Source organism: Triturus cristatus, chromosome 8 (genome assembly GCF_964204655.1).
Source record: "Triturus cristatus chromosome 8, aTriCri1.1, whole genome shotgun sequence".
NCBI lineage: Eukaryota > Metazoa > Chordata > Amphibia > Caudata > Salamandridae > Triturus > Triturus cristatus.
Genome location: NC_140591.1, coordinates 530,977,524 through 531,003,975, shown reverse-complemented (window position 1 = coordinate 531,003,975; position 26,452 = coordinate 530,977,524).

Below are 26,452 nucleotides of genomic sequence, written 5' to 3'. Positions count from 1 at the left end.
AGGTTCTGAAGAAGGCTTAGCCAGAGCGGGCAGCACAGAGTAGAGCAGACTGCAGTGCAAGCAGCCGGTACTAGAAAACAGGTTACCCTGAAGGGAAACAGCCAGAAAAGGAATAGAGGTACACCACTTACCCCCGTGTACCTCCCAAGAGCAACAAGCACTGCCCGATGAACGGGATGGAACCACTGATTCGCCCTTGCACCCGGGTCTGAAACACCTGAATTGCCTCCCAAAGTGCAGGTAACTCCTTCCAAAGAGAGAAAAAACCCTGTCCTACAGGGATCAGTGGCCCACCACCACCAAAGACCCCCTGAGGAGCCCCTAACTCCACAGACCAGCAACTGTGGAAAACAACAACCCGGGAGGGAGACTAACTGACACCCCCAACACCGAGGAGGGATTGAACAGTCACCAATCCAAATCCTGACTCAGGAGAAGGGTATAGGGGAGAACAAACTGCAATGGCAGATCTTAATAGGATAACAGAAAAATGACAAGAGAGCGCAGATGGAAACGAAACCAAGGAAAAACCGCAATGGTGGAAGTCACAACCCCTGAACTCCCCACCAACCAACCAGGGGGGAGCTGCTATTAGGGACAAGAGAGCCCCCTGGAGTCCCTGCAGTGAGTGCAGAAATGCCCTCCCTCAAGCGCTGAATAACACTCCAAGAAACTGCATCCTGGCTAGTCAAAATGGGGTTAGGAGAAATCCAAAACCCAACAGCCGAAGAGAGCAACCAGTGTCTCCATCCCCAGCAGAGATTGAGGAAGAGCTGAAGCACAAGTCAAACAATAGGTCAGGACTGGCCACACAGAGATCCTCTTAAGCAGCTAAACAGCTCTAGCCCAAAACCTCGGAAAAAGGGCAAGGAACAGGCAGAAATCTGAAAAAGAACCTCAGGAAGTGGAAAGAACAATGTATAGAGCAACATGCAAATCAGCTGGTTGGCTGCAGGGATAGAACGCAAAAAAGGAAAACAACCACCAAGTCAAGATGACCAAAGTCGCCTTCCAGGACCAGAGGAATGACAGACTGTAAAGTGGTCAACTTAGGATGCACCACGATCAGTAATCCATAAAAAGCAATCGAGCCTAAAAATGCCAGGAGGGCGCCATCAGGTATAGGGGCAGAGAAGAGAGCAAAAAAACCACCCCAGACCTATTATGGAAATGGCACTCAGGTGATCGGTGACGAGGGGAGCAAACCCACAACTGGTGATACTAAAGAAAACCGGTAGTGGAAACTTCCTGAGAATGGGGTTGCCCGAATCTGGCCCAGGGGCAGAACAAGGGGACCCAATATGAGAGGATCTGACAGACAGGCTGATGAATAACACCACACATCAGCTGGAACCACTGACCCGGTAACGCACAGTAATGCTGACTCTCAGACAGTCACAACCAGCAGACTCCCTGTAACCATTGAAGCAGGAGCCAGAAATCAATGTTTTCTTTTTTTTTTTTACTTTGGGAGTCTAGGATTTTTAACATGACGTGTTTTTGTAAAATCTTGTTCACCCAGCAGGGTATCTTGGTGCTGAAAAACTGATGTTTTATTGTTACCCAACTGAATGTTACTCATTTTATCAACCTCTGAAAGAGGAAAGGCTGAGTGTACCCACCAAGATTTGAACCTGTAACCATGAGGTCAAACGGAGGCCTCTGCAGCAGAGGCATTAGTCCACTAAACCACCAGACCTGGCCAAAAACGGAGGTTACAGCCAAAAGCGGCATCATAGCATGCAAATAACCCCCAAACAATGTAGGATCCTGAAAGGCAACTTAAGAGTCAACAATTTCAGAGCCACCTCCAGATGCCATGTGGGATACTCCACAGGGACCAGAACCCCATCCCAGCAGTCCCAGTTAAGGAGGAAACCACCTTGCGTAAAAAAAAAACAGATAGGACCGGTGCCAATACCACTAACAAGCCAGGCTAAGGCAGATCGGCCCCCAGGTAAAAAGACAGGCAACAGTGGCTCAAGGACCGAAAGGAAGTCCCATGAGGCAGAGGATGAATAAGGACTGGCCAAGATCAAAAGCTTATGACATGGAAGCGCACCATAGATCAGCCACAATGCGTGGCACAAAAGGATCCAAAACAGGATGCTTTGTCCCAGGATAACATGGAGGAAAAGGTCATAGACAACAAGAAAGAGACATCCCCATCACCCCATGGGAAAGAACGACAGTGGGAGTCCAAGCAAAAAACAGGCAATACCACAGGCATCGACATTCTTCCAACCTTCAGCCAGGATGTCCTGGAGAATGCCATGCCGAGGTCAAAAGCACACAAACAAGGTGGACCAAATCATTGCCCCACAAGAATATATGCCAGAAATGAGCCCACAGGGGAGTGATATAAAACCTATCCACATTCGTATTCTACTTGGAGGTTGGAGGTTAATTGAAGCAACTGTAATAGCATTAAAAGCAGATTTACATTTGCCAATAATTGCATAGCTTCCATGTAGAAGCAGCCCAACTAGGCACAAGCGCAGAACCACCAGCAAGGCCCCAGAGGAACAACCCAGGCAGTTATCCCGCCAAGCCACCAATAAGCCATGCTAAAAGCACAGCTGCAAGAGGAACACATGAATGGAAGCAACAAAGCCCCAAAAAACAAGACTCTGAAAGCCATCCATCAATGAGAACGTGAACTCCGATCGGCGCAAGCTAAGGTTAGCTGAGCGAATATGGAAATCGGTACCCTGCATTGAACACCTATATCACCTTAGAGAGCTGAGGAATACATACAACAGGAAAATCTTAAAGGTGAAGGCACACTTTTTTAAAACCCAGCTGAACCAAGCTATTAATCGTCCCAAAAAACTATTCGAAATCATCAAGCAACAATCGCGCAGCTCTCCTAATGCTACGGATCTAAGCAAATCGGCTTCCCTTAACTGCAACAAGCTTGCCAATTTCTGCCTAGAAAAGACAAAAACCATTGAATACGACATTCAATCTAAGAATGCCCTTCAACAAACTACTGCTCATGAGTCTACACTTTACTCGCAGATCAAGGACCAATTCAGTATACCGGATGGAAATTCCAAAAAACAATGCCTCTTGGCATACCTTTTCTCCCATCCCTGAACACAAAATCTATAACACTCTTCTAGCTCCAATCACTTTTTTGATCCTTTACCTCCCTCATCATTCAAAATGATAAAAACCTTTATATAACCTTATGGTCAAATATTGTAAATGCCTCTCCTAGGCAAGGTACCATACCGGACTGTCTTAAAGTAGGGCAGGTCACATCCATACTAAAGAAATTAAACTCCCTCTCCTCAGACCTCAACAACTACCAGCCTATATCCAACATCCCCACTTTGGCGAAATGCTGTAAAAATGTGTACAAATTCAATTATGCAACCACATCGAGAACTACAACCTCCTAGACAAACACCAATCCGGCTTTCATCAAGTTCACAGCACTGAATCAGCACTCGCTCACATAATGGATGACATATTAAAAATGTTAAACCATAACGAATCATGTTTTTTGATACGTCTTGATTTATCCTCCGCTTTCTACACAGTTAAGCATGACAACTTATTGTCCCTACTGGAAAGAAGGATGGGCCTATCTGGCCCTGTGCTACAATGGTTTAATTCCTTCCTAAATAACAGAACCCAAAGAATCAAGATGAAGCAATCACTTTCGCAACCCTCCATTGTCACCTTAGGGGTTCCACAGGGCTCAGAACTGTCACCCATTCTTTTAAATCTACTCATGGAACCCCTGGCAAACGCGCTGAACTCTGCAAACATCCTATATCATCTAAATGCGGATGACACACCACTGTATCTGAAAATCTCCTCCCCAGAAGACTTCATCTCCCTCAACGCTATTCTACATAATACTCAAAGCTGTCTCACTGACAACCACCTCATGCTTAACACCCAAAAACTGAATTCCTCCTCATCTCCCCCCCTCAATCACACATCCAAGATAGACCTGTGGCTGAAGCATCTAACTTCCTTTGACCATGCTCCCCACATCATTGACTCTGCTAAGTCCTTGGGAATAACACTAGACAAACACTTAAATATGCAGGTGCGTGACCGTAATGCCACCAAGGGAGCTAATCACCAGATGAGCATCCTTAGAAAACTTAAACACTTCCTCCCACAGACCAACTTAAAAATGCAAGTACAAACCCTTGTGCTACCAAGATTGGACTATGGAAGCTCCACTCTATGCAGACTTCCCAAATACAAGCTGGCCCTGCTGAGGGCATCTCTTAATGCTGCGGCAAGACTGGTCTCTGGGACAAAAAGATATAACCACATTTCTCTGACCTTGAAAGATCTGAACTGGCTACCCTACGAGGCAAGAATCCAACTAAAGATCGCCTGTATGACTCATAAAGTCCTGCATAGCAATACCCCCAGTTACTTAGCACAAAAGCTAGAGCGGTCGGAGGGATGCAGACAATTGCTAAGTGTGAGTTCACTGCTAATGACACCACAATCCTTCCACAAAAATAGAACCGGTTGCAGAGCATTCTCAGGTATCGCACCGAAGATTTGGAACTCCTTACCTCCAGATGTATGCCGAATCTCTTCCTTTTCCTCCTTCAAAAAGAAGTAAACATGCTTCTAATGAACAAATTCACACCCTAAGACTTTAATTCATACGTTACTATTACCCTCATATGTTATCCTATATACCACTTGTAGGAAGGTGGAATCTGGCTACATGGTTGCCTCCACTTTTTTCTGGTGTTTTGATGGTTTTTGACTAGCCTGGCTGGGATCCTGCTATCCAGGACCCCAGCCTATCTGCTTACTCCCTTAAACGACATGGTGTGCACATTAGGTACACTAGTGATTGGATACTGTGGTGCCTTATGAGTCCCTAGTATATGGTACCCTAGGTACCAAGGGCATTGATACTTCACAGGCCTACCAGGGGCTGAAGCATGTATTATGCCACCCCTGGGAAGCAGACTAAATCTGACACCACAGGCCTGCTACTGCAGCCTGGGTGAGGTAGTGTTAGCACTCCTCACTGAGATATAAGTTCACTATATCTCTCCCTGCACACACATTTAAACCTATCAGTCACCCCTTAGCAGGCCCTATCAATCCTGAGGGTAGGGTTCTTGGTTTCTATTTGAGGGGGTGCCTCTGCCTGAGCAGGACCCCTCTGCAGCTCTCAGAGTCTATTCTCTGGGGCTGTTTGTGAATGCGGTCAAACAGAGGGACAGACATGTAACTACTGTGGAAACACGGTAGAATCCTGAAGAGCCCTGGCATCACAAAATGGATGCCACCAGTCACAGACACTGGGCTGCCCTCCTGCTGATGACCGAAACTCGCAGTGGAGGAGGCCCAACAATAGGTATCCTATCACAGGGAGGTGTGACCACCTCCCAGACAGGGTTTATTGTATTGGGGCTGGGTGGGTGCACTCCTAGAGTGTTTTGAAGTCCTGCACTGGGGGAGCAGTAGGCTCCTCTGTGCATATGCCAGTTCAAACCGGCTCAGGGGCTACCTGCCCCTGCTCTGGCGCGAAACTCGACATATGGGTCATAGAGGTAGTTCCTCCCTTCCTTCTAGTATAAGTTAGGGAACCCTTGCCATTGCAAACTAGATATCCCTGGACGACGCTCTGAAGAAGAATCCTAGACCTTCGACGTTCCACTACCTCTGGAAGATGGAAGAATCTCCCATGGAGTCAAGGAGTGACTCCCCTGTTTGGCAGGCACCAAAACTTTGCATCAACGGTCCCGCTCCCGCCAGGATCCGAAGTCCCTGCAGCCCAGGAAGAGGATTTCCAGACTTGTCGAAGGCCATTGTGAGCCCCCAGCGACGCTGAGGCAAATGGACCCCACGAGTGACGAGGAACCGCAATCCCTGGGTAACGTGCACTATTTTCGAGTGCAACTCCTTCATGATGTTCTACAAACTTGTGCATTAGACCACTTGTGGTCCAAGCCTCCAGCAGGATTTCCACCAAAGATCAGAGGCCTACCCCGTCCCGAGTGACCGTGGGCCCCTGTTGAGTGAGTCCTCCCGAGGCATCTTCGTGATCCCTTGCCGGCTGGCTTGTGGGTCCCTGGAAGACTTTTCTACAGTTCCAAAGGGCTCCCCCGGTTGTTCCAGACCTGCCCTGACTTACCCCTGCTGGGTGAGTCCCTCAGACCTTGCTGGTCTGCACTGCTGATTTTTTGTCCTTTCCACAAGACTTGCTGTTACCAATCTGGTCACCGACACCGCAGTAAGCTGCAGACTTTGTGGGACATGCTGAATCCAGCTCCTGGTTGTCATCGACGCCTCCTGGACCTCGTGGCTGAAGAGTCAAGACATCCGTGATCACCTGAAACCACCCGATGACTGTGGGCATCCATCTTCCTTGCCCCGGGTCACAGTCAAGTGACTTTGAACACTGTCCCCTCTGCTTTCAGGTCTTCCTTCTTCTGAATCCAGAATTGGATTCCACCGGACACTTCTCCTGTCTTCACAAGCAGCAAGTCTTCTTTGGCTCCCATTGAAAATGACGCCGCGACCCGACACCAAAAGACAACTATGCACCCGGCTTCCCTGGGTGAGGTAACTTCAGCACTACGGTGCTCCTGTGTGTGTTGGCTCTAGAACTACTTACCCTGTAAGTGACTTGCTTGTAGACTCTCCCGAAGTATCCTAAAACTCTAAATTTCCAACCACGTCTTGCTCCATTGAAGTCAATTGGGATCCGTGGCTGTGTCCTCACACTGCATGCGTCTCCCGTGGGTCCTTTACTTACCTGCCTTGGGTGGATTAGTGAGGCCCCAGCGCTTCTGAAAGCCCTAGGCCTTGTCCCCTCGCATGTCGTTGTTCTCAAGTCTCTTTTTTAGTATATGGTCTGGTATGCCCCTAGGGCCCCAGCCATATTGGGGCTTAATTTATTGTGAAACGTTGATTTGTGCATATGTTCCTGACTTCTAATCTCATAAAGTGATTAGTAGAGTGTATCTAGTAATAAATACATATATATTTGATATGTATACCTGTGTGGTGTCCTTTCATTTAGTAATTCAAGAGATTATAAGGTAAAACAAGCTGCTTTACATTCCTCTAAAGACTTAGCCTGAAGGCTGCTCTCCACAGCTACCACTAGGATAGCTTTCTTTAAAAGGTTGTCTTAAAGCTACTACCAGAAGAGTCGAATTGTACTGGTGCAAGGTGTCCACTTTAACTAGTGAACAGCATATACCAGGCCAACTTCTCACACCACTGTCTACCTCTTTTGTATTGACTGTCGTATATCGAATGTATGCTATTATTTCGCGCCACTTGCAGGGCTCCATTAGGGAGAGAAGACAACCCTGAATCAATACATGGCGTATTAACCCCTTCCCCGCTCATGACGGCACCACTCCGTCATGAGCCACGGGCGCCGTGTGCTCATGACGGAGTAGTTCCGTCATGCTGCGGCCGTTGGCGGCCGCTCCGCCCACGCAACGCTGATTCCCCGCCTGTGCGGGCAATTAGCGCGAGTGGGCGGAGTCGTGACGGAACCACTCCGTCATGAGCACAGCGCGCCCGTGGCTCATGACGGAGTGGTTCCGTCACGAGCATGGCGGCGCCGTGCTGCCCCCAAACCCCCAAGCGCCGCGGCAAAATTCGTGCCGCGGCGAAGGGGTTAACAAAGAACCGGGCCCAATGAAGGTTCAATCAGATTTAGGCAATTGATGTGTTTACACTCCATGCAGTCTGCCCCATGCAGCTGCGACCTCCATTAGTAATAGAATGTTTCCTTTTTTTTTTTATAAACTTCAACCGTTTCCCATCATGAGAAGACCCCAAAACAAGTTAAGATCGAAAGACGTCCGTCGACACATTCCTTCACAGAAAAAGGAGCCCCATGAAGTCTAATTCATGTTATTGATCTTCCACTAAGCGTAAGATCAGCCATCGAAAACACATTGATCATTGGATCGAATCAGTGACAACGAAAAGGGCTTCGTTTACACTGGAGGTCCAACTCTTGATATATTTTTCAGCATGTATTTTATTTTTTTAAAACATTCTACATATACTTGAGCACAATTCGATCAGTGGTGAAACTCCTCTAAATTAATTTGTTGCTGAATATTGTTACTATTTGTGAAAATGCAAATGCGTTGTGGATTATGTTAAGAATCTGCGTTTTGAGCAAGTTATTCGGTGTGCTTACATATTTAGTTATTCTAAACGATGAATATAAATGATTAATCAAGAAATGGATTATTATTTACATGCTGCAATCGAGCTCAAGCCTGCAGCTTAAGTGTATGAGAAAACATAGCGAGGATGCACATTCATGGTTCCCAAGGTTCCTGCCCTGTCTGTGCTCCATATGCACCTGCCCCCCTTTTCTAACTCGATAGGGATCAGCATTCCTAACAGCTGTTCTGCTGCTGGGACTCTGCTGAAGAGCCTCTCTCCTTGGTCCATACCTTCCCGGCACTACTTTCAGCCCATTGTGCCTCCCTTCGCAGAAGGCATGTGGTTGCTATGGGTGCGGATGGGCCATTCCTTTATTGGTACTCTTAATTTATTTCCATTAAGGGAACACTCGTTTGGTATCCCTAGCAACTACATTCGGTGCGCTGGTGGCTTGCCTACTGCTGCCGTCGCCGGACCACAGTCTTCAACAAGTATTGGCAAAGACAATAGGCTTGCCTTTAATATAATGCATCTAAACAGACATGCACAAATGTTCAGGTCTGTGTTTGCATGTCTAACAACATTGAATCCAGATACGTGTTTATAAAAGTGTCTTACATAACTTCCATTCGTGTTCTCCTTTTTAAAGATGGATGGTTTATCTGCCACCGGCTTTTACAGCAAATCACTGTGGCACACAGTTTTCTGCAGAGAGCACATTTTGTAAACACAATGATGAGTAAGACAATGCGGGGCAAGTTTACTACAGCCCAGCAACTAAAGTTGCTGTGAATAGAGAGAGCAACTCAGAGCCCAAATTTATTAAATATGGGTGCAGCTATTGTCATCCCCTGCACTAACGCATAAACAGGTAACACCATGCATGCACCTATGTATCATGGTAGCATAGGGTTTGTACTATAAATATACCATTCAAATGCAAAAGCCTATCCCTAGACAATTTTTTAACATTTCACCCTTTGGATATGTACCGTGCCGTAAACATGAAATGTATGAACTATTTGAAGAAATAAATACATTTCTCCAATGTTACACCTGCCTCAAGGAAGCATTATTGTTTGAGAAAGAGAAAAACCTTGGTCTGACAATTTTAGGGGCATATTATCATGGACGGCGTTAAAATTATCGCCGGTTTAGCGGCAGAGAACTGCCGCTAAAGCGGCGATAATGGGCTTGATAAGATGCCCTTGTGAATTCCAATAGAAGCCCATGTTCACACCAGAACATGGACTTATATTGGAATTCTCAAGGGCATATTATCAAGCCCATTATCACCGCTTTAGTGGCAGATAATTTTAACGCCGTTTTTGATAATATGCCCCTTAGTAGGTAGGGCTTTGTGTCAAAAAGCATGGGAGTTAGAATGCCCAGTTGCCACCCATAAAATGTTTCTGTTTGATAATTCTTTATTCATTTTCAATGTAAGCAGTACTTTGCATCAGTATAAACTACCTCTCCAAACCACGCCAATCAAGCATTTACTCTGTAAATTCGCTTTTTTAGCTGCACTATGTCATGCTTGTCTTCTAACCATTGTCTATATGTAGGTATCACTGAGGAATTCCAAAAACGCAGTATCGCTAGTTGCACTACTGCTAGTCCTACCGCCAACCATCGTCTCACAGGGGTAGACAGTTCCAGGAGCGCAGAGGTATCAAGAAGTACTTTCCTGGTGTTAAACTATAGCATTGTGTCAAATTCTACCTGAAGAGTGCCCCATACCTGTTTCCAAGAAGCAGTCACCTATTCACATTCACATAGCAAATGCATGATAGTTCCTTCATCCCTGCCACATCGCCACCATTAAGAATGGTGACAGAATTTGGAGGTTTGGAGTAAGATATTCAAATAACTGTACTTCAGTTTTGCCTCTTTCATCCCCTTGTCATGTTCCTCCAACAGAAGCCCCCAGTCCTCATCTTCAAGCTGTGTTTGAAGGCGGTCTCCCACCAGGATTGCAACTCTCTTGCGGTATGGTTAGAGAAGTCATGGTCAATGAGGAGTGAGTATGTATCCGATATAGTACCCCCAGAGTCTTTCCACATAGATATGCATGAAGAGGGAAAGGGGCTAGTGCATAAGGAGTTGCCCCTTATACACCTTTTAGGGTCTGCACCAATTGTGTATACCTAAAGAGTTGCATCAGAGGCAAGTTATATATTCATGACGGAGGTAAAAGAAAGTCTTCAAAGACCCATCTCTGAGTAAGCCCGCCACAGAGTTAACCTTATAGCCCTTCCATACATTCCAACTGATCCTCTCCGGTCCAGTTCTGCTCTCTGAATTATGATATAGAGGAGCCTGGGAGTGAAACTATTTTGGGACCTTTTTCAGATTATGAGTCCACAGCCAGGCATTTTGAGAAGACTGGATAATAGGATTAGGCTCTTGGATACCTCTTGTGGGGCTGGTATAGTAAATTGCTAAATCCATGCAGGAGCCTAAAAAGTTACCTTCAATAAGGGCCCAAACAGGTGTTTTTCGAAATATCTTAAGCATAAACACAGAAAATGCTAATTGATGAACAATCCAGTATCCTTCAAAGTACGGTAGTCTCAATCCCTCCTTTGTGGTAGTGATATACTAACTTTGTGCTTCTCAACTGTGGTAGGTCCCCAGCCCACACAAACCACCACATACCTTTATCAGTCTGTCATAAGATGGCATTAGTGATCGACAGGGCTACACAAAATTGAACCTAGGGCCTATATCCATATTCACTACTTGCACTCTCCCCCACAGTGAAACATTAAGATGTTTCCAGCATTTAAAATCTGCACTAGTATTCTCTATTTGTGGGTTGAGGTTATTCTGTACCATATACTGTAGTCCCCTATTGATGTGAATGCCCAGATAGGTCTATTGGCTACACTTCCATTTGTGAGCAGATTACATAGGGAAGCCTGGGTCGTCATCATGGTGAGAGACAAAGCTTCACAATTGGACCAATGAATACGGGAGCCTGAAAACCTTGAAAAAGGTTGAATTAAGTTTATCAGGGCTCGGCAGAGTTCTGGAGTCAGTGTAGGGTAAGCATGATGTAATTTGATTAATTAAAAGTAGTCTGTTTCCCTACCGGTGTTTGTACCCCAACAATCTGATCCATCCATTTTAAAGCTATGGTCAAAAGATTAAATGCCAAAAGGAACAATAGAGGTGACAAAGGGCATCCCTGTCTCATTCCATGATCTATCAAAGATGATGGAGAGGTTAAGCCCCCAGAACACAGCGTCGCTGAGGAGTCTCTATCCATTCCCCAATCCCATGCAAAACAATAGGACCAAAACCCACCCGGACAATGGTTCGAAGAACATTCGCCCTTTTCCACCCTATTGAATGCATTTTCGGCATTTCGGTAGAAGGTAACTTTATCATCAAAGTAGTCTATACCTTGCCAAAGAATATGGGACAGGAGTCTTAAATGGTTAGCTGAAGTTCGGCCTGGGACAAATCCCACCTGGTTGGGGTGAATCAAGTTTGTAATACATTTCCGGAGAGGGAGTAGCAGGATTTTTGTCAGAATTTTGGTATCCATGTTAATGAGCGTGATTGGCCTGGATTTGGTACATTCCAATAGATCCCTGTAAGACTTGGGAATTAAAGTAATACTTGGTCTGTTAAAATCAGAGGGTAGTGAGCCTCAGTCCAGCACTACAGGAAAACCTTACAAAATAGTGGGACAGTCTGATATTAAATTATCTTGTAAAATTCAATAGGGTAGTCATCCTCCCCTGTAGCCCAACCCATTTTTATGCCAATTGCTTTTGCCACTTCTTCTTCCAATATATTAGCATCTAAACCACTGGCCTGTGCTGCAGAGAATTTCGGGATATCTGGCATATTCAGGAATGAGTCTTCCTCTACCTTAGATTCAGGAGCCTTTCAAATATAGATAGTTTGTAAAAGTCAATGCCACTGGGGTGTGTCAGCAATTCTGCCTTCCTGTTCTGAATGTTGGGGATCATTCTACTCCCCTCCATTTGTTTGAGTTGGGTTACATATAAACAACTTGTCTATTCCTCCCTCTCATAATGTCAATAATGTATTTGCCGCAATTGAAACAGAGCCGTCTCTGCCAGTGTTGTAAAAATATTCAAATCATAGCTGGCCTTGGTCAGCTCTCTGAGGATGTCCGTACAGGGTTATGAGTATATATAGAAGTAAGGTGTTGGATCTTATCTTCTATAGTCCATTTCTTACACTCAGTTAATTTCTTATTTAGCCAGAATCCCATATCAATTCTCACCTGATGCATGTCTTTTTTACACCCCATAGTATCGACGGAGACAGGACCAACGGTTTATTTTCATGTAGAAAATGTAGTCTTTTTTTGTCTGCTGGGTCTTTAAGCTTGGGCATGTGTAAGGGATACTATGTTCTGGTCCAATTTTGAGTTTAACCATGTTGTGATCCAAGATCCCCCCCAGAGTGATCAGAGCACTAAACACATATCTGTGTGTACAGGACATAATACTAGTATGTGTCGGATGTACACAAGAACTAAATGTGTAGTGCCTGTCTCCAAAGTGCACAATTCTCCAGGGGTCTACAAGGCAAAGTCAGAGATTACGTCTCACAAAAAAACAGCTGTCCGTATTATTTCATGAGTCGGCATACTCAACCTATCCATAACCTGTCTGGGGAAACATTCCAAACTCCTTCATTCACTACCGTGGTCTTGCCAAAAAGATGCAATCAAGCTGGCAAATTTAGGGAAAAAATGTTTATCAGATTTATCCCTGACCAGGGAGTACATCAACCCAATTCTGAGGAAAGTATCTCTTCCTTATAATTGACACATATATATATACTGTTCATGTCTGTCCAGGTTTGAGACAACTAGTATGGCAGTTGTCTGTGTAAAAGACTTGCTACACCCGATTTCCAATGACAAGTGTTGTTGAGTGGGCTAGATCATTCAGTTATGCTGGGCACACAAAGAGAAGCTGACCCTGATTTGGTCTGGTGTGTGCACTATGTCAGGTTTTTGATTACCAATGAAAGACATCATTTGTTTCTTCTTAAAATAATGGGTTAGACCATTCTTATTCAGGGATATACCAATTAGTGGTTTTGTAATACCCTGCATCTCAGCATCACTATCAAATAACAAACGTTTTACTGTAGGATATCCGTGATGGGGTGCCAAAAAAGGTGGCTACTAAATGCACAAAGATTGTACTATGTTCTGGTGAGCGGCAGGGGGTCCTCTTAAGATGCAACCCTAAGTCTTGAGGTAGGCACCAAGGAGGAAGCTAGACTGAGCATCTAGTTTGATGTCAAAAGAGTGAGGTGATAGACCACAAAGTCTCATATGATTGACTGGGTAGAAATGGGCAAGGTACTGTTAAGTACGGATGAGGTAACAGTCTCTCTGAATGCTCGAGATGGCTGTCCCTGCCAGATGAGATAGAAAACAAAAGTGCATGTGTGTAGTGAGTAGTGTAAGGCATCACTGTGCTTACCTGAAATTGGCCTTAAAAAAACACTGAACTAACTTTAAATCTGGGGTCAATGGAAACAGCTGCAAGTGCCTGGGGACACCATCAACTTAACAATATTATAAACAACACTAAAATCCACATCTCAACTTAAAAGGCCTCTGACACATTGCCCATGGGACATTACATACACAAAACAAACAATTGGTTCTGTCGGGTGTGGACTTTTCTTAAAACATTAGACCAATCATAGGTTAATTCACATAGAAGACAAATTGTCATAAACAACACACATAGAGACCAAAAAAGGGGGTATTTGAAAAGTTTTATAAATTACGTCATTTATAAATCCCCACATTCAATTTGCATGGCTGTCACGACAAAAAGTAAACTGTAATTTGTGACAAAGTGACATGTGGTGCTCAGTGCTGTGGTGAGGGTGCGTAATATATACAAAGTGACTTTCGTGGTATTGACGTTTCTTTTAAAAAGTCCAGAACACAACAGCTATTTGAATAGTTCTGTAGACTGAATAAGTAGGTCTTTATACAGAGTCTTTCAGCTGGTCCAGGGGATATGACGACGTTTCAACCCAAGGGGGCATTACTGTCTTAGTCAATGTGGGTCTTCATCAGGACAGGGACAATGGGGACAGCCTAACGGGGCCCAGAGCGATTCAAGGGGCGAGTTATTTCTCTTTGTCTTGTGTGGGTGTGCACGCAGTAGCAAGGGTGTAATGCGCTGCAAGAATTCTTCCCAGTGGAGTTTCCCAGTGAAGGGAATCGACTCCTGTCTTCCAAATATTCTGGGTTGGCAAAATAGATGGGTGTGGTGGAGGATCACAGGCAATCGTCCTGTCTCCTGTGATCATGAAGATCACTGTGCGATTCTTGAGGAAACCAGGAAAAAACGAATTATTCCGGTCAGACAGGACGATTGCCTGTGATCCTCCACCACACCCATCTATTTTGCCAACCCAGAATATTTGGAAGACAGGAGTCGATTCCCTTCACTGGGAAACTCCACTGGGAAGAATTCTTGCAGCGCATTACACCCTTGCTACTGCGTGCATACCCACACAAGACAAAGAGAAATAACTCGCCCCTTGAATCGCTCTGGGCCCCGTTAGGCTGTCCCCATTGTCCCTGTCCTGATGAAGACCCGCATTGACTAAGACAGTAATGCCCCCTTGGGTTGAAACGTCGACATATCCCCTGGACCAGCTGAAAGACTCTGTATAAAGACCTACTTATTCAGTCTACAGAACTATTCAAATAGCTGTTGTGTTCTGGCCTTTTTAAAAGAAACGTCAATACCACGAAAGTCACTTTGTATATATTACGCACCCTCACCACAGCACTGAGCACCACATGTCACTTTGTCACAAATTACAGTTTACTTTTTGTCGTGACAGCCATGCAAATTGAATGTGGGGATTTATAAATGACGTAATTTATAAAACTTTTCAAATACCCCCTTTTTTGGTCTCTATGTGTGTTGTTTATGACAATTTGTCTTCTATGTGAATTAACCTATGATTGGTCTAATGTTTTAAGAAATAGTCCACACCCGACAGAACCAATTGTTTGTTTTGTATATGACCGCCCAGGTTCTGAGGGATACTGGGTTACCCTATTGTTACTATAATTTACATGGGACATTACAAGCATCTACCCTTGAGCACAAATAATACATTGCTGTTGCCCTTTGACAAGAAAATTGAAGTTATGGCACGTATAGCAAAAAGACCACATTGCCTACATTGTGACATTAGATACCTCAAGACCAGGCTTGCAGGACCTGGTACTCATAGCACACCAGGTTAGGCTTTGTCCTTCCCTTCATCACTCAATCGACTGCATGTACGCATTGACTCAAGACAAGTCCTTTCAAGACTTGACAAACCAAAAGATAAGGAGAGGCCAGAATCAAATCACCCCACCCTCCCTCCATAATCGGTCAGTGACTTTTCGCAATTAACCTAATTTTGATTCTAAAGCAGGTTATGCATAACAGCAAGGCATAGTGAGAATCCTCCTTCAAAGTCAACAAAAAATGCATCCCCTTTATGGGGGTATACCACTATGGTTGTATAGGTGATCTGGATTTGTCTATGCCTAGATTGGAGTCTTGGGTTTGTGCTCTGTGATCCCGGCCCCATTTCTGCACCACGTTGTCCAAACAGCAACACTCCTTGGAATCCTCTCTGTCCATGACTTTCCTACACTCTAGAGGGTGCTTGTGATGCTTCTCCGGGGGAGGGGGGGGGTGAGCTCCATTTTTGCATCATCATTGCTTTCCAACACGTTCAATAAATGTTCCAGATCTTCAGGGTCATCATATTCGGTCATTCAGCCATCCATTTTAATAAGCCTTTTTACTAGGTCCAACAGGCCATATTTTATGTCATGTTTCCTAAATAGAGGCCAAAGTCCCAAAAAGCATTTCCATTTCTGGTTATTGTCAAACTAAAAGCCTGGTAGGAAGAAAATGTTATCATATGCATATTGACCATGGCCAAAATGAGGCATACAGGTTGATGACACACACAGCAATTGATGATCTGCCATGGTAAAGTCTGGGAAGGTTGCAGTCGGGATTTGTGAGCTCTCTGAAAGTTCAGGAGCAGGTCAAAATTAATATCTAGTAGATTCAGAATCAAGATAGCAAGAAACTGCAAACTGGAGCATATCAGTATTTTCAGGAACTCCCGAAATGTGGATGTTGTCTACTTGACTTCTGTCCTCCAGGTCATTCCCCTTCTGATACGGTACCCAGATGTCAGGGCCCACTCAGGATGGTTACCCCATCCAGTTTCCAAGTCAATGAACCTCTGTTCCAGTGTGACCAGTTTGTTTTGAAATGTGGTCATTTCCCCACAAATGGATTGCACATCAGCTGACGTTGCTGCAATTGTATCATTCACTATACCTATACATATTTTAACATCTGCCAGTTCCTTCAACAACGTAGCCAAGGTAGACTCCAAAACTGTCACAATCTCTGGCATAGCCATCACATGAGGTTGGGCCCTTGCCTTCCTCTGCTAGCCACTGCCTCTAAGAATGTTAGTTGTCAGGCGTGATTTAACATCAGCTTGAGTGACATAAGGGCCACTCTGCTCCGTGATGTGCTCTCTGGTGTTCATGGATCGCTACAGCATTCGCATCCCTCCCAGGATCGTGACCACCTGCTACACCTCCCCATCACTTTTAACTTCTGGACAGCCCCCAGCTAATGGCAGCCACATTCGAGTCATATTTATGAGCCAGGGCAGAGCTCTTGATTAAATAAACAAGCTATGAGGCAGTCCCAATGGGGGAACCAGCACACACTGGGCACAAGCCAAGCTTCAGTATGGCCAACAATCCATGACAGTGCCCGCAATTCAAGTAGAAAGCTCCAGAAACAAATACATGTTTGTGACAAAAATCCCTCCATCTCCCACTGGTGGTCCAATCCAAAATGGTGCCCAGTACAGATGCAATAGTCCAGCCTCGAAAGTCACTAGTGGATCACCCTTCTAGCAAATTTGAAAGTCCCAGATATCTTCCAAGCAGTCATTGCAGAGCAGTTTACCCACCGTACCATTTGTGGTGCCGAGTGTAGTGAAGCATGATGTAGAAGCAGGACAACAGAATATATCTTCATTGATGAGAATGGAGAGAACATAGCCAATATGGCTGCCACAGTAAGTCATTTCAGTCCCTCGCTATGTTGACTAAAATAATAAATTCTGTAGGAAGGCACCTGGGGGCTATATTGATCCCGGCAACAAGGCTTTCCTATAGAGTAGGCTTCCGTGACTCACCAGAACCACAACCAGCTCTTGCCCACTGGGGAGCAGAGTTTCAATTCGCAAGCATAAGGCTCCAACTCATTCCTGTATCATAGTCCAGTTTGGAGCCGGCATACTCATTACTCATCTAGGGATGTTGGTAGAGTCAATATAATCCTAAAGTGGGAGTGGGAGGGGAGGATGGAGAGTCACCCCAATCAAGTATCAGTTTGTCCCCGAAGTTCTCAGAAGGGACAGTGGCCTACAGCTCCTCCCCACCTCCCCTCCACCCAGCATCTAGAGTCGGAGACTTCAGAGAAATGTCCATGCTGAGCCTCACAGAGGAGCTCACATCATTTCCAGAGGGGGGGTCACTTAACTTCTCCCCCTCAGTTCACTAGGGTCTTTCGACGACATATGTGGCTCCAAAAGCACTGTTTACTGTAAAAATCTGAGCTTTTTTACCCCCATTAAGTTTTGAGAGTAAATACCCTTTCATGACTTTACGCCACTTTGTGTCACTTTATGTGACTTTGTGGCAGTGCCTGCTACGTCCAATGGATAGAGATTGTACATTTCTCTCTTGGGTTCATGGAACCATTTCTAAAATTGGCTACATCTTAATCTCAGGTTCAGCATTATCTGGATTCTAGGGTGTGACATACTGGAGACTGGGATCTACGATCATGCATCAATATTTTGGGCATTAGAGATTGGAAAAATCACCTCCGGCACCTCACGAAAATCAGAGCACCTGAAAATTCCCAAATATAAAATTCTAGAACGAAATAATAAAATTCATTCTCAATAAGCACATATCTAGAGGAAAATAAATGTCAGTTGTGTATTCGCTAATACTAGGGTCAGCAGGTAAATAGACCTGGAGAGGAGTGTGAATGAGAAGTAGTGTCATAACTCAGAAACAAAGATAAGAAACCTAGAAAACTCAATCAGAACTCTGACTTATAAAAACAATGTCCACCAAAACAGGGAGTTATTTAGAGACCTAGAGGTGGAAAATGTTGCTCTGAACTCCTTGTTTACAGGAAAAGTGGAATATGCTCTATAAAATCTCAGATAAAGGCTCTATGGGCACAGAGAGAAGGCTAGAAACTCCCCATCTACATAATTGAAGCAAAGAAAATCGCAAATGGCAACACACATATTCAGAGATGTGGAAGGTACTCTATACAGACTTGCATGAGACATTATTATTAAGGCCTTTTCCAACTTCGTGCATCAATTGTATCAGGCAGAGAGATCCAACACATTATCAACTGAAAATATGCACACTACCAAATAACAGATCAGTGGGAGTCACTTGTTTCACTGGCAACTTTTACAAATCTGGTGGACAGCCAGAAATAAATCTTCTATGTGAAGCTTTTAAAAAAGATGAGCACACAGGCTCCCTTCTTCCTCTCTCTAACAAGGCCTTGATAACTGTGATACCAAAATCAAATCAAAGACACATTTTATGCTCTTATTATATGGCAATATGTTTTTGATTATTGATATGAAGATACTAGCAGAAATACTACTGATTTAGCTTATATAAAGTTATTCCTTCCTAGATTCACAAATCCCAAATAGAATTTGCCCCAGGCAGATTCTCAAGATATCACTTATGTACACTCTCAAATTTACTGTACATGTCTTGTGACTCCCCTGAACCCACAGTAGCCCTATCCTTCCATGCAGAAAAAGCTTTTGATTAGGTGAGGTTGGTGAGTGGGATTCCCTTGAACCTTTTTAACTGTGGAGTGAACATTTTATATCTAAAGTTTGATGGTTATATGATCAATCTATGGCACAGGCAGTGTGTGGCTTCAGTTCCTTTCAAGGCCTTTTGCAATATAATGGGAATCAGACAGGACTAGCCTCTATCAGCTTTAGTTTTCCTCCTCGCTCGGAGCCACTTGCGACAGCCATCCATATGACATCTGTGAAGTGAACACAAAATATATAGGGGCATATTTATAATAACTGACTCATCCCTGCATATCAGCAGGGATGCGCCAGGTATTTTGCGCCCCAGCTCCGCCACCATGGATGCGCCGCATTTATAATGCGGCGCACCATGCGGCAAAAACGGCACAGATGCGTCACGCATCTGTGCCGTAAAAGTGGCGCATTGCTGGAGTTGCGTCGCAAGCGCGACGCAGCTCCAGCAATGCTCTGGGGGGCCCTATCTGCAAAATGCTGCGTCAATCCTTACGCCTGCTTCAAGCAGGCGCAGGGTTTTGACGCAGCATGGGCTCAAAAGTGACTGAGTGAAATCTTGTAGATTTCACTCAGCCACATTTAGGAGGCGTTCCTGCGCCGGAACGCCCCCACCTGCCCTGGAACGCCTACATGTGGCGCAGGGCTTTCCAATGTGACGCATCTCCTAGATACGTCACGTTGTAAATACCCCGCACCATGGCGCAGGATTTGCGCCGCTGCTGCGTCACAAAAGTGACGCAACGGCGGCGTAAATGAGGCGCAAGTCAAACATAAATCTGCCCCATAGTCAGGAGAAGTGAAACCATCAATCTACACTGATTACATTGGGGCATATTTATAATAACTGACGCATCCCTGCATATCAGCAGGGATGCGCCAGTTATTTTGCGCCCCAGCTCCGCCACCATGGATGCGCCGCATTTATAATGCGGCGCACCATGGGGCAAAAACGGCACAGATGCGTCACGCATCTGTGCCGTAAAAGTGGCGCATTGCTGGAGTTGTGTCGCAAGCGCGACGCAGCTCCAGCAATGCTCTGGGGGGCCCTATCTGCAAAATGCTGCGTCAATCCTTACGCCTGCTTCAAGCAGGCGCAGGGTTTTGACGCAGCATGGGCTCAAAAGTGACTGAGTGAAATCTTGTAGATTTCACTCAGCCACTTTTAGGAGGCGTTCCTGCGCCGGAACGCCCCCACCTGCCCTGGAACGCCTACATGTGGCGCAGGGCTTTACAACATGACGCATCTCCCAGATGCGTCACGTTGTAAATACCCCGCACCATGGCGCAGGATTTGCGCCGCTGCTGCGTCACAAAAGTGACACAACGGCGGCGTAAATGAGGCGCAAGTCAAACATAAATCTGCCCCATAGTGTTCACACTGAAAAAGCCAGACACTTACTTTTGGACCTCATTTCTTCCATTTTCTCTGGATATTATATTATATTATCTCGACTAAATGGGAGACACTCACAATGACTCGCACATCCTCAGCAATACCACTGGTGGAAGGGTACAGCTTTTGATGAGTAGGAAGTAATCTGAACTACTTGGGAATATTATTAAACACGGTTTGGCAAATATAACTAAGACAATCTAAATCCTCTGAGTCAAAAAATGAATATTAGCATCCAGAGAGGGAAGGCGTCACACCTTTCATTTTGACACAGAGTTCAATACTCAAAAATGTTAAGATAAAATATATTTAGTTAATTACATCTTAAGCAGGAGGTCCCAGACACTCCCACTCGATCTGCTATTAAAATTTACTGAGATATCAAACTTTTGATATAGAGTGGTGACGGGTCACGATTGAGACCCTCACAGAGGTTCATCTTTGATCTACACAATGACCTTAGCCACATGGCTTGCTAAAAAGGAGCTGTGGTTGACAAACGCCATAATATAATTTTGCAAAACCACATCTCTCTAACCTCAAATCACAGATGTCTAAGTCCAATGCACCACGTTCAATATTTGAGAGAATATCTGAACATTGTGACCACCTATGGTATTTACTAAACCTTCATTATAAATACTTCACTCTACAGAACTGTTAAGCTGGCTTTCATCATGACTGCTCCTATTTGTACATTTATATTCTAGTGATTATTCTTCAATCATATTTTCATTTTGCTCATTTTTGTCTGCACCTTAGGTTAATGCTCTCTGGATTATATTGCAGTTTCTGTTCTTGCATAGTTCTAAACCTGTGGAGACTTAAGCCTTTGAACTTAAGTAGGCATCTTTCATGGTACCTAGACCCATTCTCATGTGCGAATAGAAGCTTACGTTCTTTGAAGAAGCTAAAAAATAGTTTATTTGATCTTTAATTTCTTCTCTGCCACTATACTGTACTTGCATTCTAAAGCCATTAAAGCAACGGACGTGCATAGCCAAAAAGCTTACTTTGTATTCAGTAAGGAGAGTTTGCTTAAGTCCTTCGTTGCTTTCTTTTACTCAATATTCCATCTAGCTTCTTGTACTGTAAAATGCATTTGCACTGGGACTGTTTCGCACATATTTTAACAACTTTAAGTGTCGGAGGTTTGCGATTTGTGTAAAATAACTTCTGTGAGTCCCACAAATACCATGAGATATATAGGGAAATATTTGAAAATCAGAGATACCCATGTTTATGCTTATACTAACATCATCAGATTCCCCTTGCAAGCAGAACAGCGAAGAGTTACCTCAATTATAAAACACAAAACAGTTCTTACCATTTCTTTTGCCTCCAATTATAAAATATTTTTCTGGGCTGCTAAACGCCTTCTTGTATACAGCAGGTGTTCAGTAGGATTTCTAAAAGTAATGGAGAACGCTTGCAAGTACTAGCAACGCACTCCATGTCCATCACAGTCCAAACGGCCTTGTTCTGCTCCCTCGGCCCCACCCCCTGATTTGAACTTTTGTGTCCAGAATCGTCCGTGTACAACTGTAGGAAAGTCATTTCCATTGCTCTTTTGACGGGCCACGTATAGAGGAGTACATGTCGGCAGCACGTGAGTAAATAAATCAGGATTTGTCACTTGAGGGTGCAACATAGATGTGCAAAAGGCATTTTTTATTTATATAATCCCCTCTTTATAATATATTTCCAAATCAATTGTATTTTTTCATGTTATTGTAATACCGATGTATCAATGTAAGTGGGAAAAAAATCAATTTAAAAGGTCTGCAGGCTTTATTTGCTTCTGGGTGCACTTCCATCTTAATTCCTACTCTAATCCTTCCATACCACTTTCATGCGTCTTCGTGCTTTTTGAAAAGCGGCAAAATTACGGTTCACTCTTGTTAAAATTATGGGCGAAGTTTACAGAGTTGTATAAAAAAAAATCAAAACATCCCTCTTTCTGCCCTTTTACAAAAGACCGCAACGTTTTTACATTTACTGTATGTTTATCTAAGACTTGACAGTTATTTTTGTGTTTGTCACTAGGTGTTGAAAGACAGCCACATCCCACACCCACACTGACGTAAAATGTAAAAAAAACAGAAATGTCCAAAGAGATTAAACATTAATCCCTGTTTCTTTTGCTCCTCCCTGGAACCATGTCTTTTCGTGCTCTCACGGCCTTTGTGTTGTTTTCCATTGTCACCGTTTTCATTCATTTTGCTTCCAAAGATGAGGCTGGCATAAATATGCTCTCTAAAAAACGTTTGTAGTGATAGTTTAAATTCAGACAGTTGTCAACCAGCTTTTCAAAATCTAATCGTTATTAACGCAATTTTATTATTCGATTTGAATTAACTTTTGACCAGTTTATGGCCCTTATGTTTGTGATTATGAGCACATTGCAGAGACATTTAAATGAAAAATATATGTATCACAAATCATCAGAACATGTGAGTAGGCAAAAAAGAGAACTAGGAGTGGTTCGTAAAAAGGAAAATGAGTCACTGTTGTCTGCTCCCTAGATTATTTTGATCAAGATGGCCTTTCTTCAGTTTATTGGTGGCCAAATCCAAGATTCTCAAATTATGGGATGGCTGGATAGTCCTGCTCTCTTAATATTACACAAACATTGGGCCCGATTCAAAGAACTAACTTAAGACAAAATCCTAAACTTACTACCATTTTGGTATTCACAGAAGGCACTTACTCATTTTGGCATTCACAGAAGGCACTTACTCATTTTGGTATTCACATAAGTTAGGAGGCCTAACTTTAGGACTCCTAAATGCCTTCTGTGAATACCGAAAGTCTTAAAGTTAGGATTTTTCTCAGTTTAGGAGTAGTAAAGTTAGGACTCCTAACTTTAGGACTCTTAAATGCCTTCTGTGAATACCGAAAGTCTTGAAGTTAGGATTTTTCTCGGTTTAGAAGTCCTAAAGTTAGGAGTCCTAACTTTACACAAAATGACATCAAAGGTCCTATGCTCAACTGGTTCAGGTTATTCCGTAAAGGATGGACTCAATCCCTGGCTCTTCCGCCATATTGTCCTTCATCAGTGCCCACAGCATCCCACATCACTCCTCCCTCTCCGTGATGTTGTGTAATATCTACATTTGCCCACTGTACAAACTGATTAGATAGTTAGGCTACTTTGCAAACTCATATGCTGACAACATGCAATTATACATCTCTGTCAGCAGACATCTAAATCTATTGGCAAAATTACTGCCTGCTAACATTAAGCCTATCGTTGGATTTTGTGTCATTTTCTGAAGCTAAATGTAAACATGCCTGTGTTATGGTGTACTGGCAGTCCCTTCAAACAAGTTTGTAGGTGAGGCTAGTTATAAAAGGGAAATCCCTGGGAGTCCTGTGAGACCAAGAACTCTCATTAACACCTCAAATTAGTACTGCCTCTTCATTAACGAGGTCCTCCGTCTTTTAAAAACCCTCCCTTACCTACGTAGCTACGTGCATGCTAAGGTGGTCTCAGCCACAGTCTTATCAAGGATTGACGTTTGTAATATCTTTAGTCTTTGCCCTCCAGAATCAGTGAATGTCCAACTTAAAAGATTACAAAACTTAGCAGTACAGCAAGTGTGCTTCTTACCTATATTTTATCATATGACCCAACCCAGACTACACCTGCTACTGATGCTCAGTGAAACAAAGAATACTATTAGACTCTGGGCCTCATTTACGAGAACTGACGCATCACTGCGGTAAGGCAGCTATACGTCAGAAAAATTTGGGCTGTGGTACACTAATTTGAAACGTCGTTGATGCATTAAATTTACGGTCCCATGAAATGTTGTAAAAAATTACCCTTCCTTGGAACGGCTGCCACAGAGAAAACTGACATAAGTGCCGAAAAAGTGACTCTAGGCTGCTTCGCGGGTTGTAAGCCAAAAAAGACACAGAACACTCTAGTGTCAGATTGGAATGCATCAAGCATCATTCATTCCTTAACCCGTTAACCGCGGTGCAAATTCCGCCGCGGTGCGGGAGTTTTAATGAGTGGGAGGGGCCATGTCGGCCAGCGGACGTGCGCAGCACAAGCCAGGTAGTGCTCACGACGGCCGTTGGCAGACGCGCACACCGAACGGGTTACAAAGTGACCCATTTTGAAAAATAAGTTTTCCCATACCTCAAAACAGAAAGATGGAGCAGACACCAGGATCCAGAGCAACAACCCCAACCCCAACCCCAGCCAGGATGTCCAGACAGACCCCCAGGAATAGGGGAAGAGTCCTTTTAGTGAGGAGGAGAACAAAATATTAGTAACAGAAGTGACAAAGCATGAACATCGACTCTTTGTCACCTATAATTGCCATTAGGAAGAAAGAGGCTATTTGATAGTCCATGGTGGACAGAGGTCAGTGTTTGACAAGCTAAGAGGACAGTACCAGAGTAGTAGAAGAGCTGGCAAATTTATAAGCGTAGGACCAAGGAGAAACTGTCAGCGAACCTGAGGACAGCCATACGGAACAGAGGAAGACCTTAGGAGCCGACCGCCTTGTGGAGCAGGTGGCGGGAGTTCCAGGGCAGGACAATGGTGGCCATGAGGACCAAGAAAACCTACAGGATAAGTGGCAAGAAGGGGCAATATGGCCATAAATGTTGTGAAGCGCAGCAACCTATGTCCCAGTGCAGCGCTGCAATATGTGCACGGGAAAGGGTAGTAATCTTTCTCAGGTATAGTCATACATCACATAAATGTAAGCCATACTGCCTAGTTACATCTTGTACAGCTCAGTCGAGCTCTGTCAAGTATGTTCATCCCATGTGTGATGTGCATCACCAGTTAAGGGTGACCTTTGTATATTGGAAGTTGGCGTGGAATGTATAAAATGACTGAATAGAAGGCCTCCCGAGCACAGAGTAAGGAAAGGCAGTGATTCGCACTGTTTTGTCCTACTCAACATTTATGAACCCACACAAAGCCACGGAGGGTGACTTTATGTGGCTTCAGAAATATGATACAGAGCCCTGCGTCACGCATGTACCACTTCACGTGGTGCAAAGGTGATGCAAGGTTCTCATTAATAAGCCCCCATGTGTGTTGTTACAAGAATAGATGGTGTGTGATCCCAGTGTGCCCCTGGTGGGCAGTGCACCGTAGGTACTGCGGAGCACATTGAACTGGGAAAGTGTCAGAATTGGGAGACATTGCATAGCAATGAGGTGAAAAGTGACGTTTGTACTGCAAGGTTGCTTGAGCAATACATATGCACTGCATAGTGTCACACTTGTTTCACAGCTGGAAAGGGATTACAAAGAAGAGGGCATTGGTGTACTACAGCCTACGTGTGAAGTGAACATGGGTGAAGATGTTGTACATTTCAGGAGGGTGCTGGACAAAGAAATGTCTTAAAGGGATTCCCAACATCATGTACACAAATGAATCTAGGCAAATATGACAACTCCTATGCAGTAAATCATTATGCAGTTGTGAAAGTAGAAAAATATATTTTATATAAGATTTTGTAAAAGTTATCAACTAAATCTATCTTTCCTAACCTAACTAACTATCAATATCTAAACTCACATTAAAATAATGTAGCCTACCTATTCTACACTAACTTATCTTAACACTACCTTAACCTACCTAACCTTAACTTAATCTATGCTAGACATGTACCACAACAGGCATGTTAAACATCAACCCACCACCCTCTGTAATACACATATCTCAGCACAACACATACGACAAACACATTCTAAACATACACCACCTAGTCATACAAATCTAAACAAAGGTATATTTATTTGTTTAAAATGTTTGCTTTTCTAAATCACACACTAAAATTACTAAAAAAAACATCCCCAACTATATACATACCTAAAACGTAGCACCTAATAAAAATTAAACTAACTTATATTACACTAACCTATACCTATGCTAAAGCCTAATGTAACCTATGCTAAAAAATGTATACTACACAC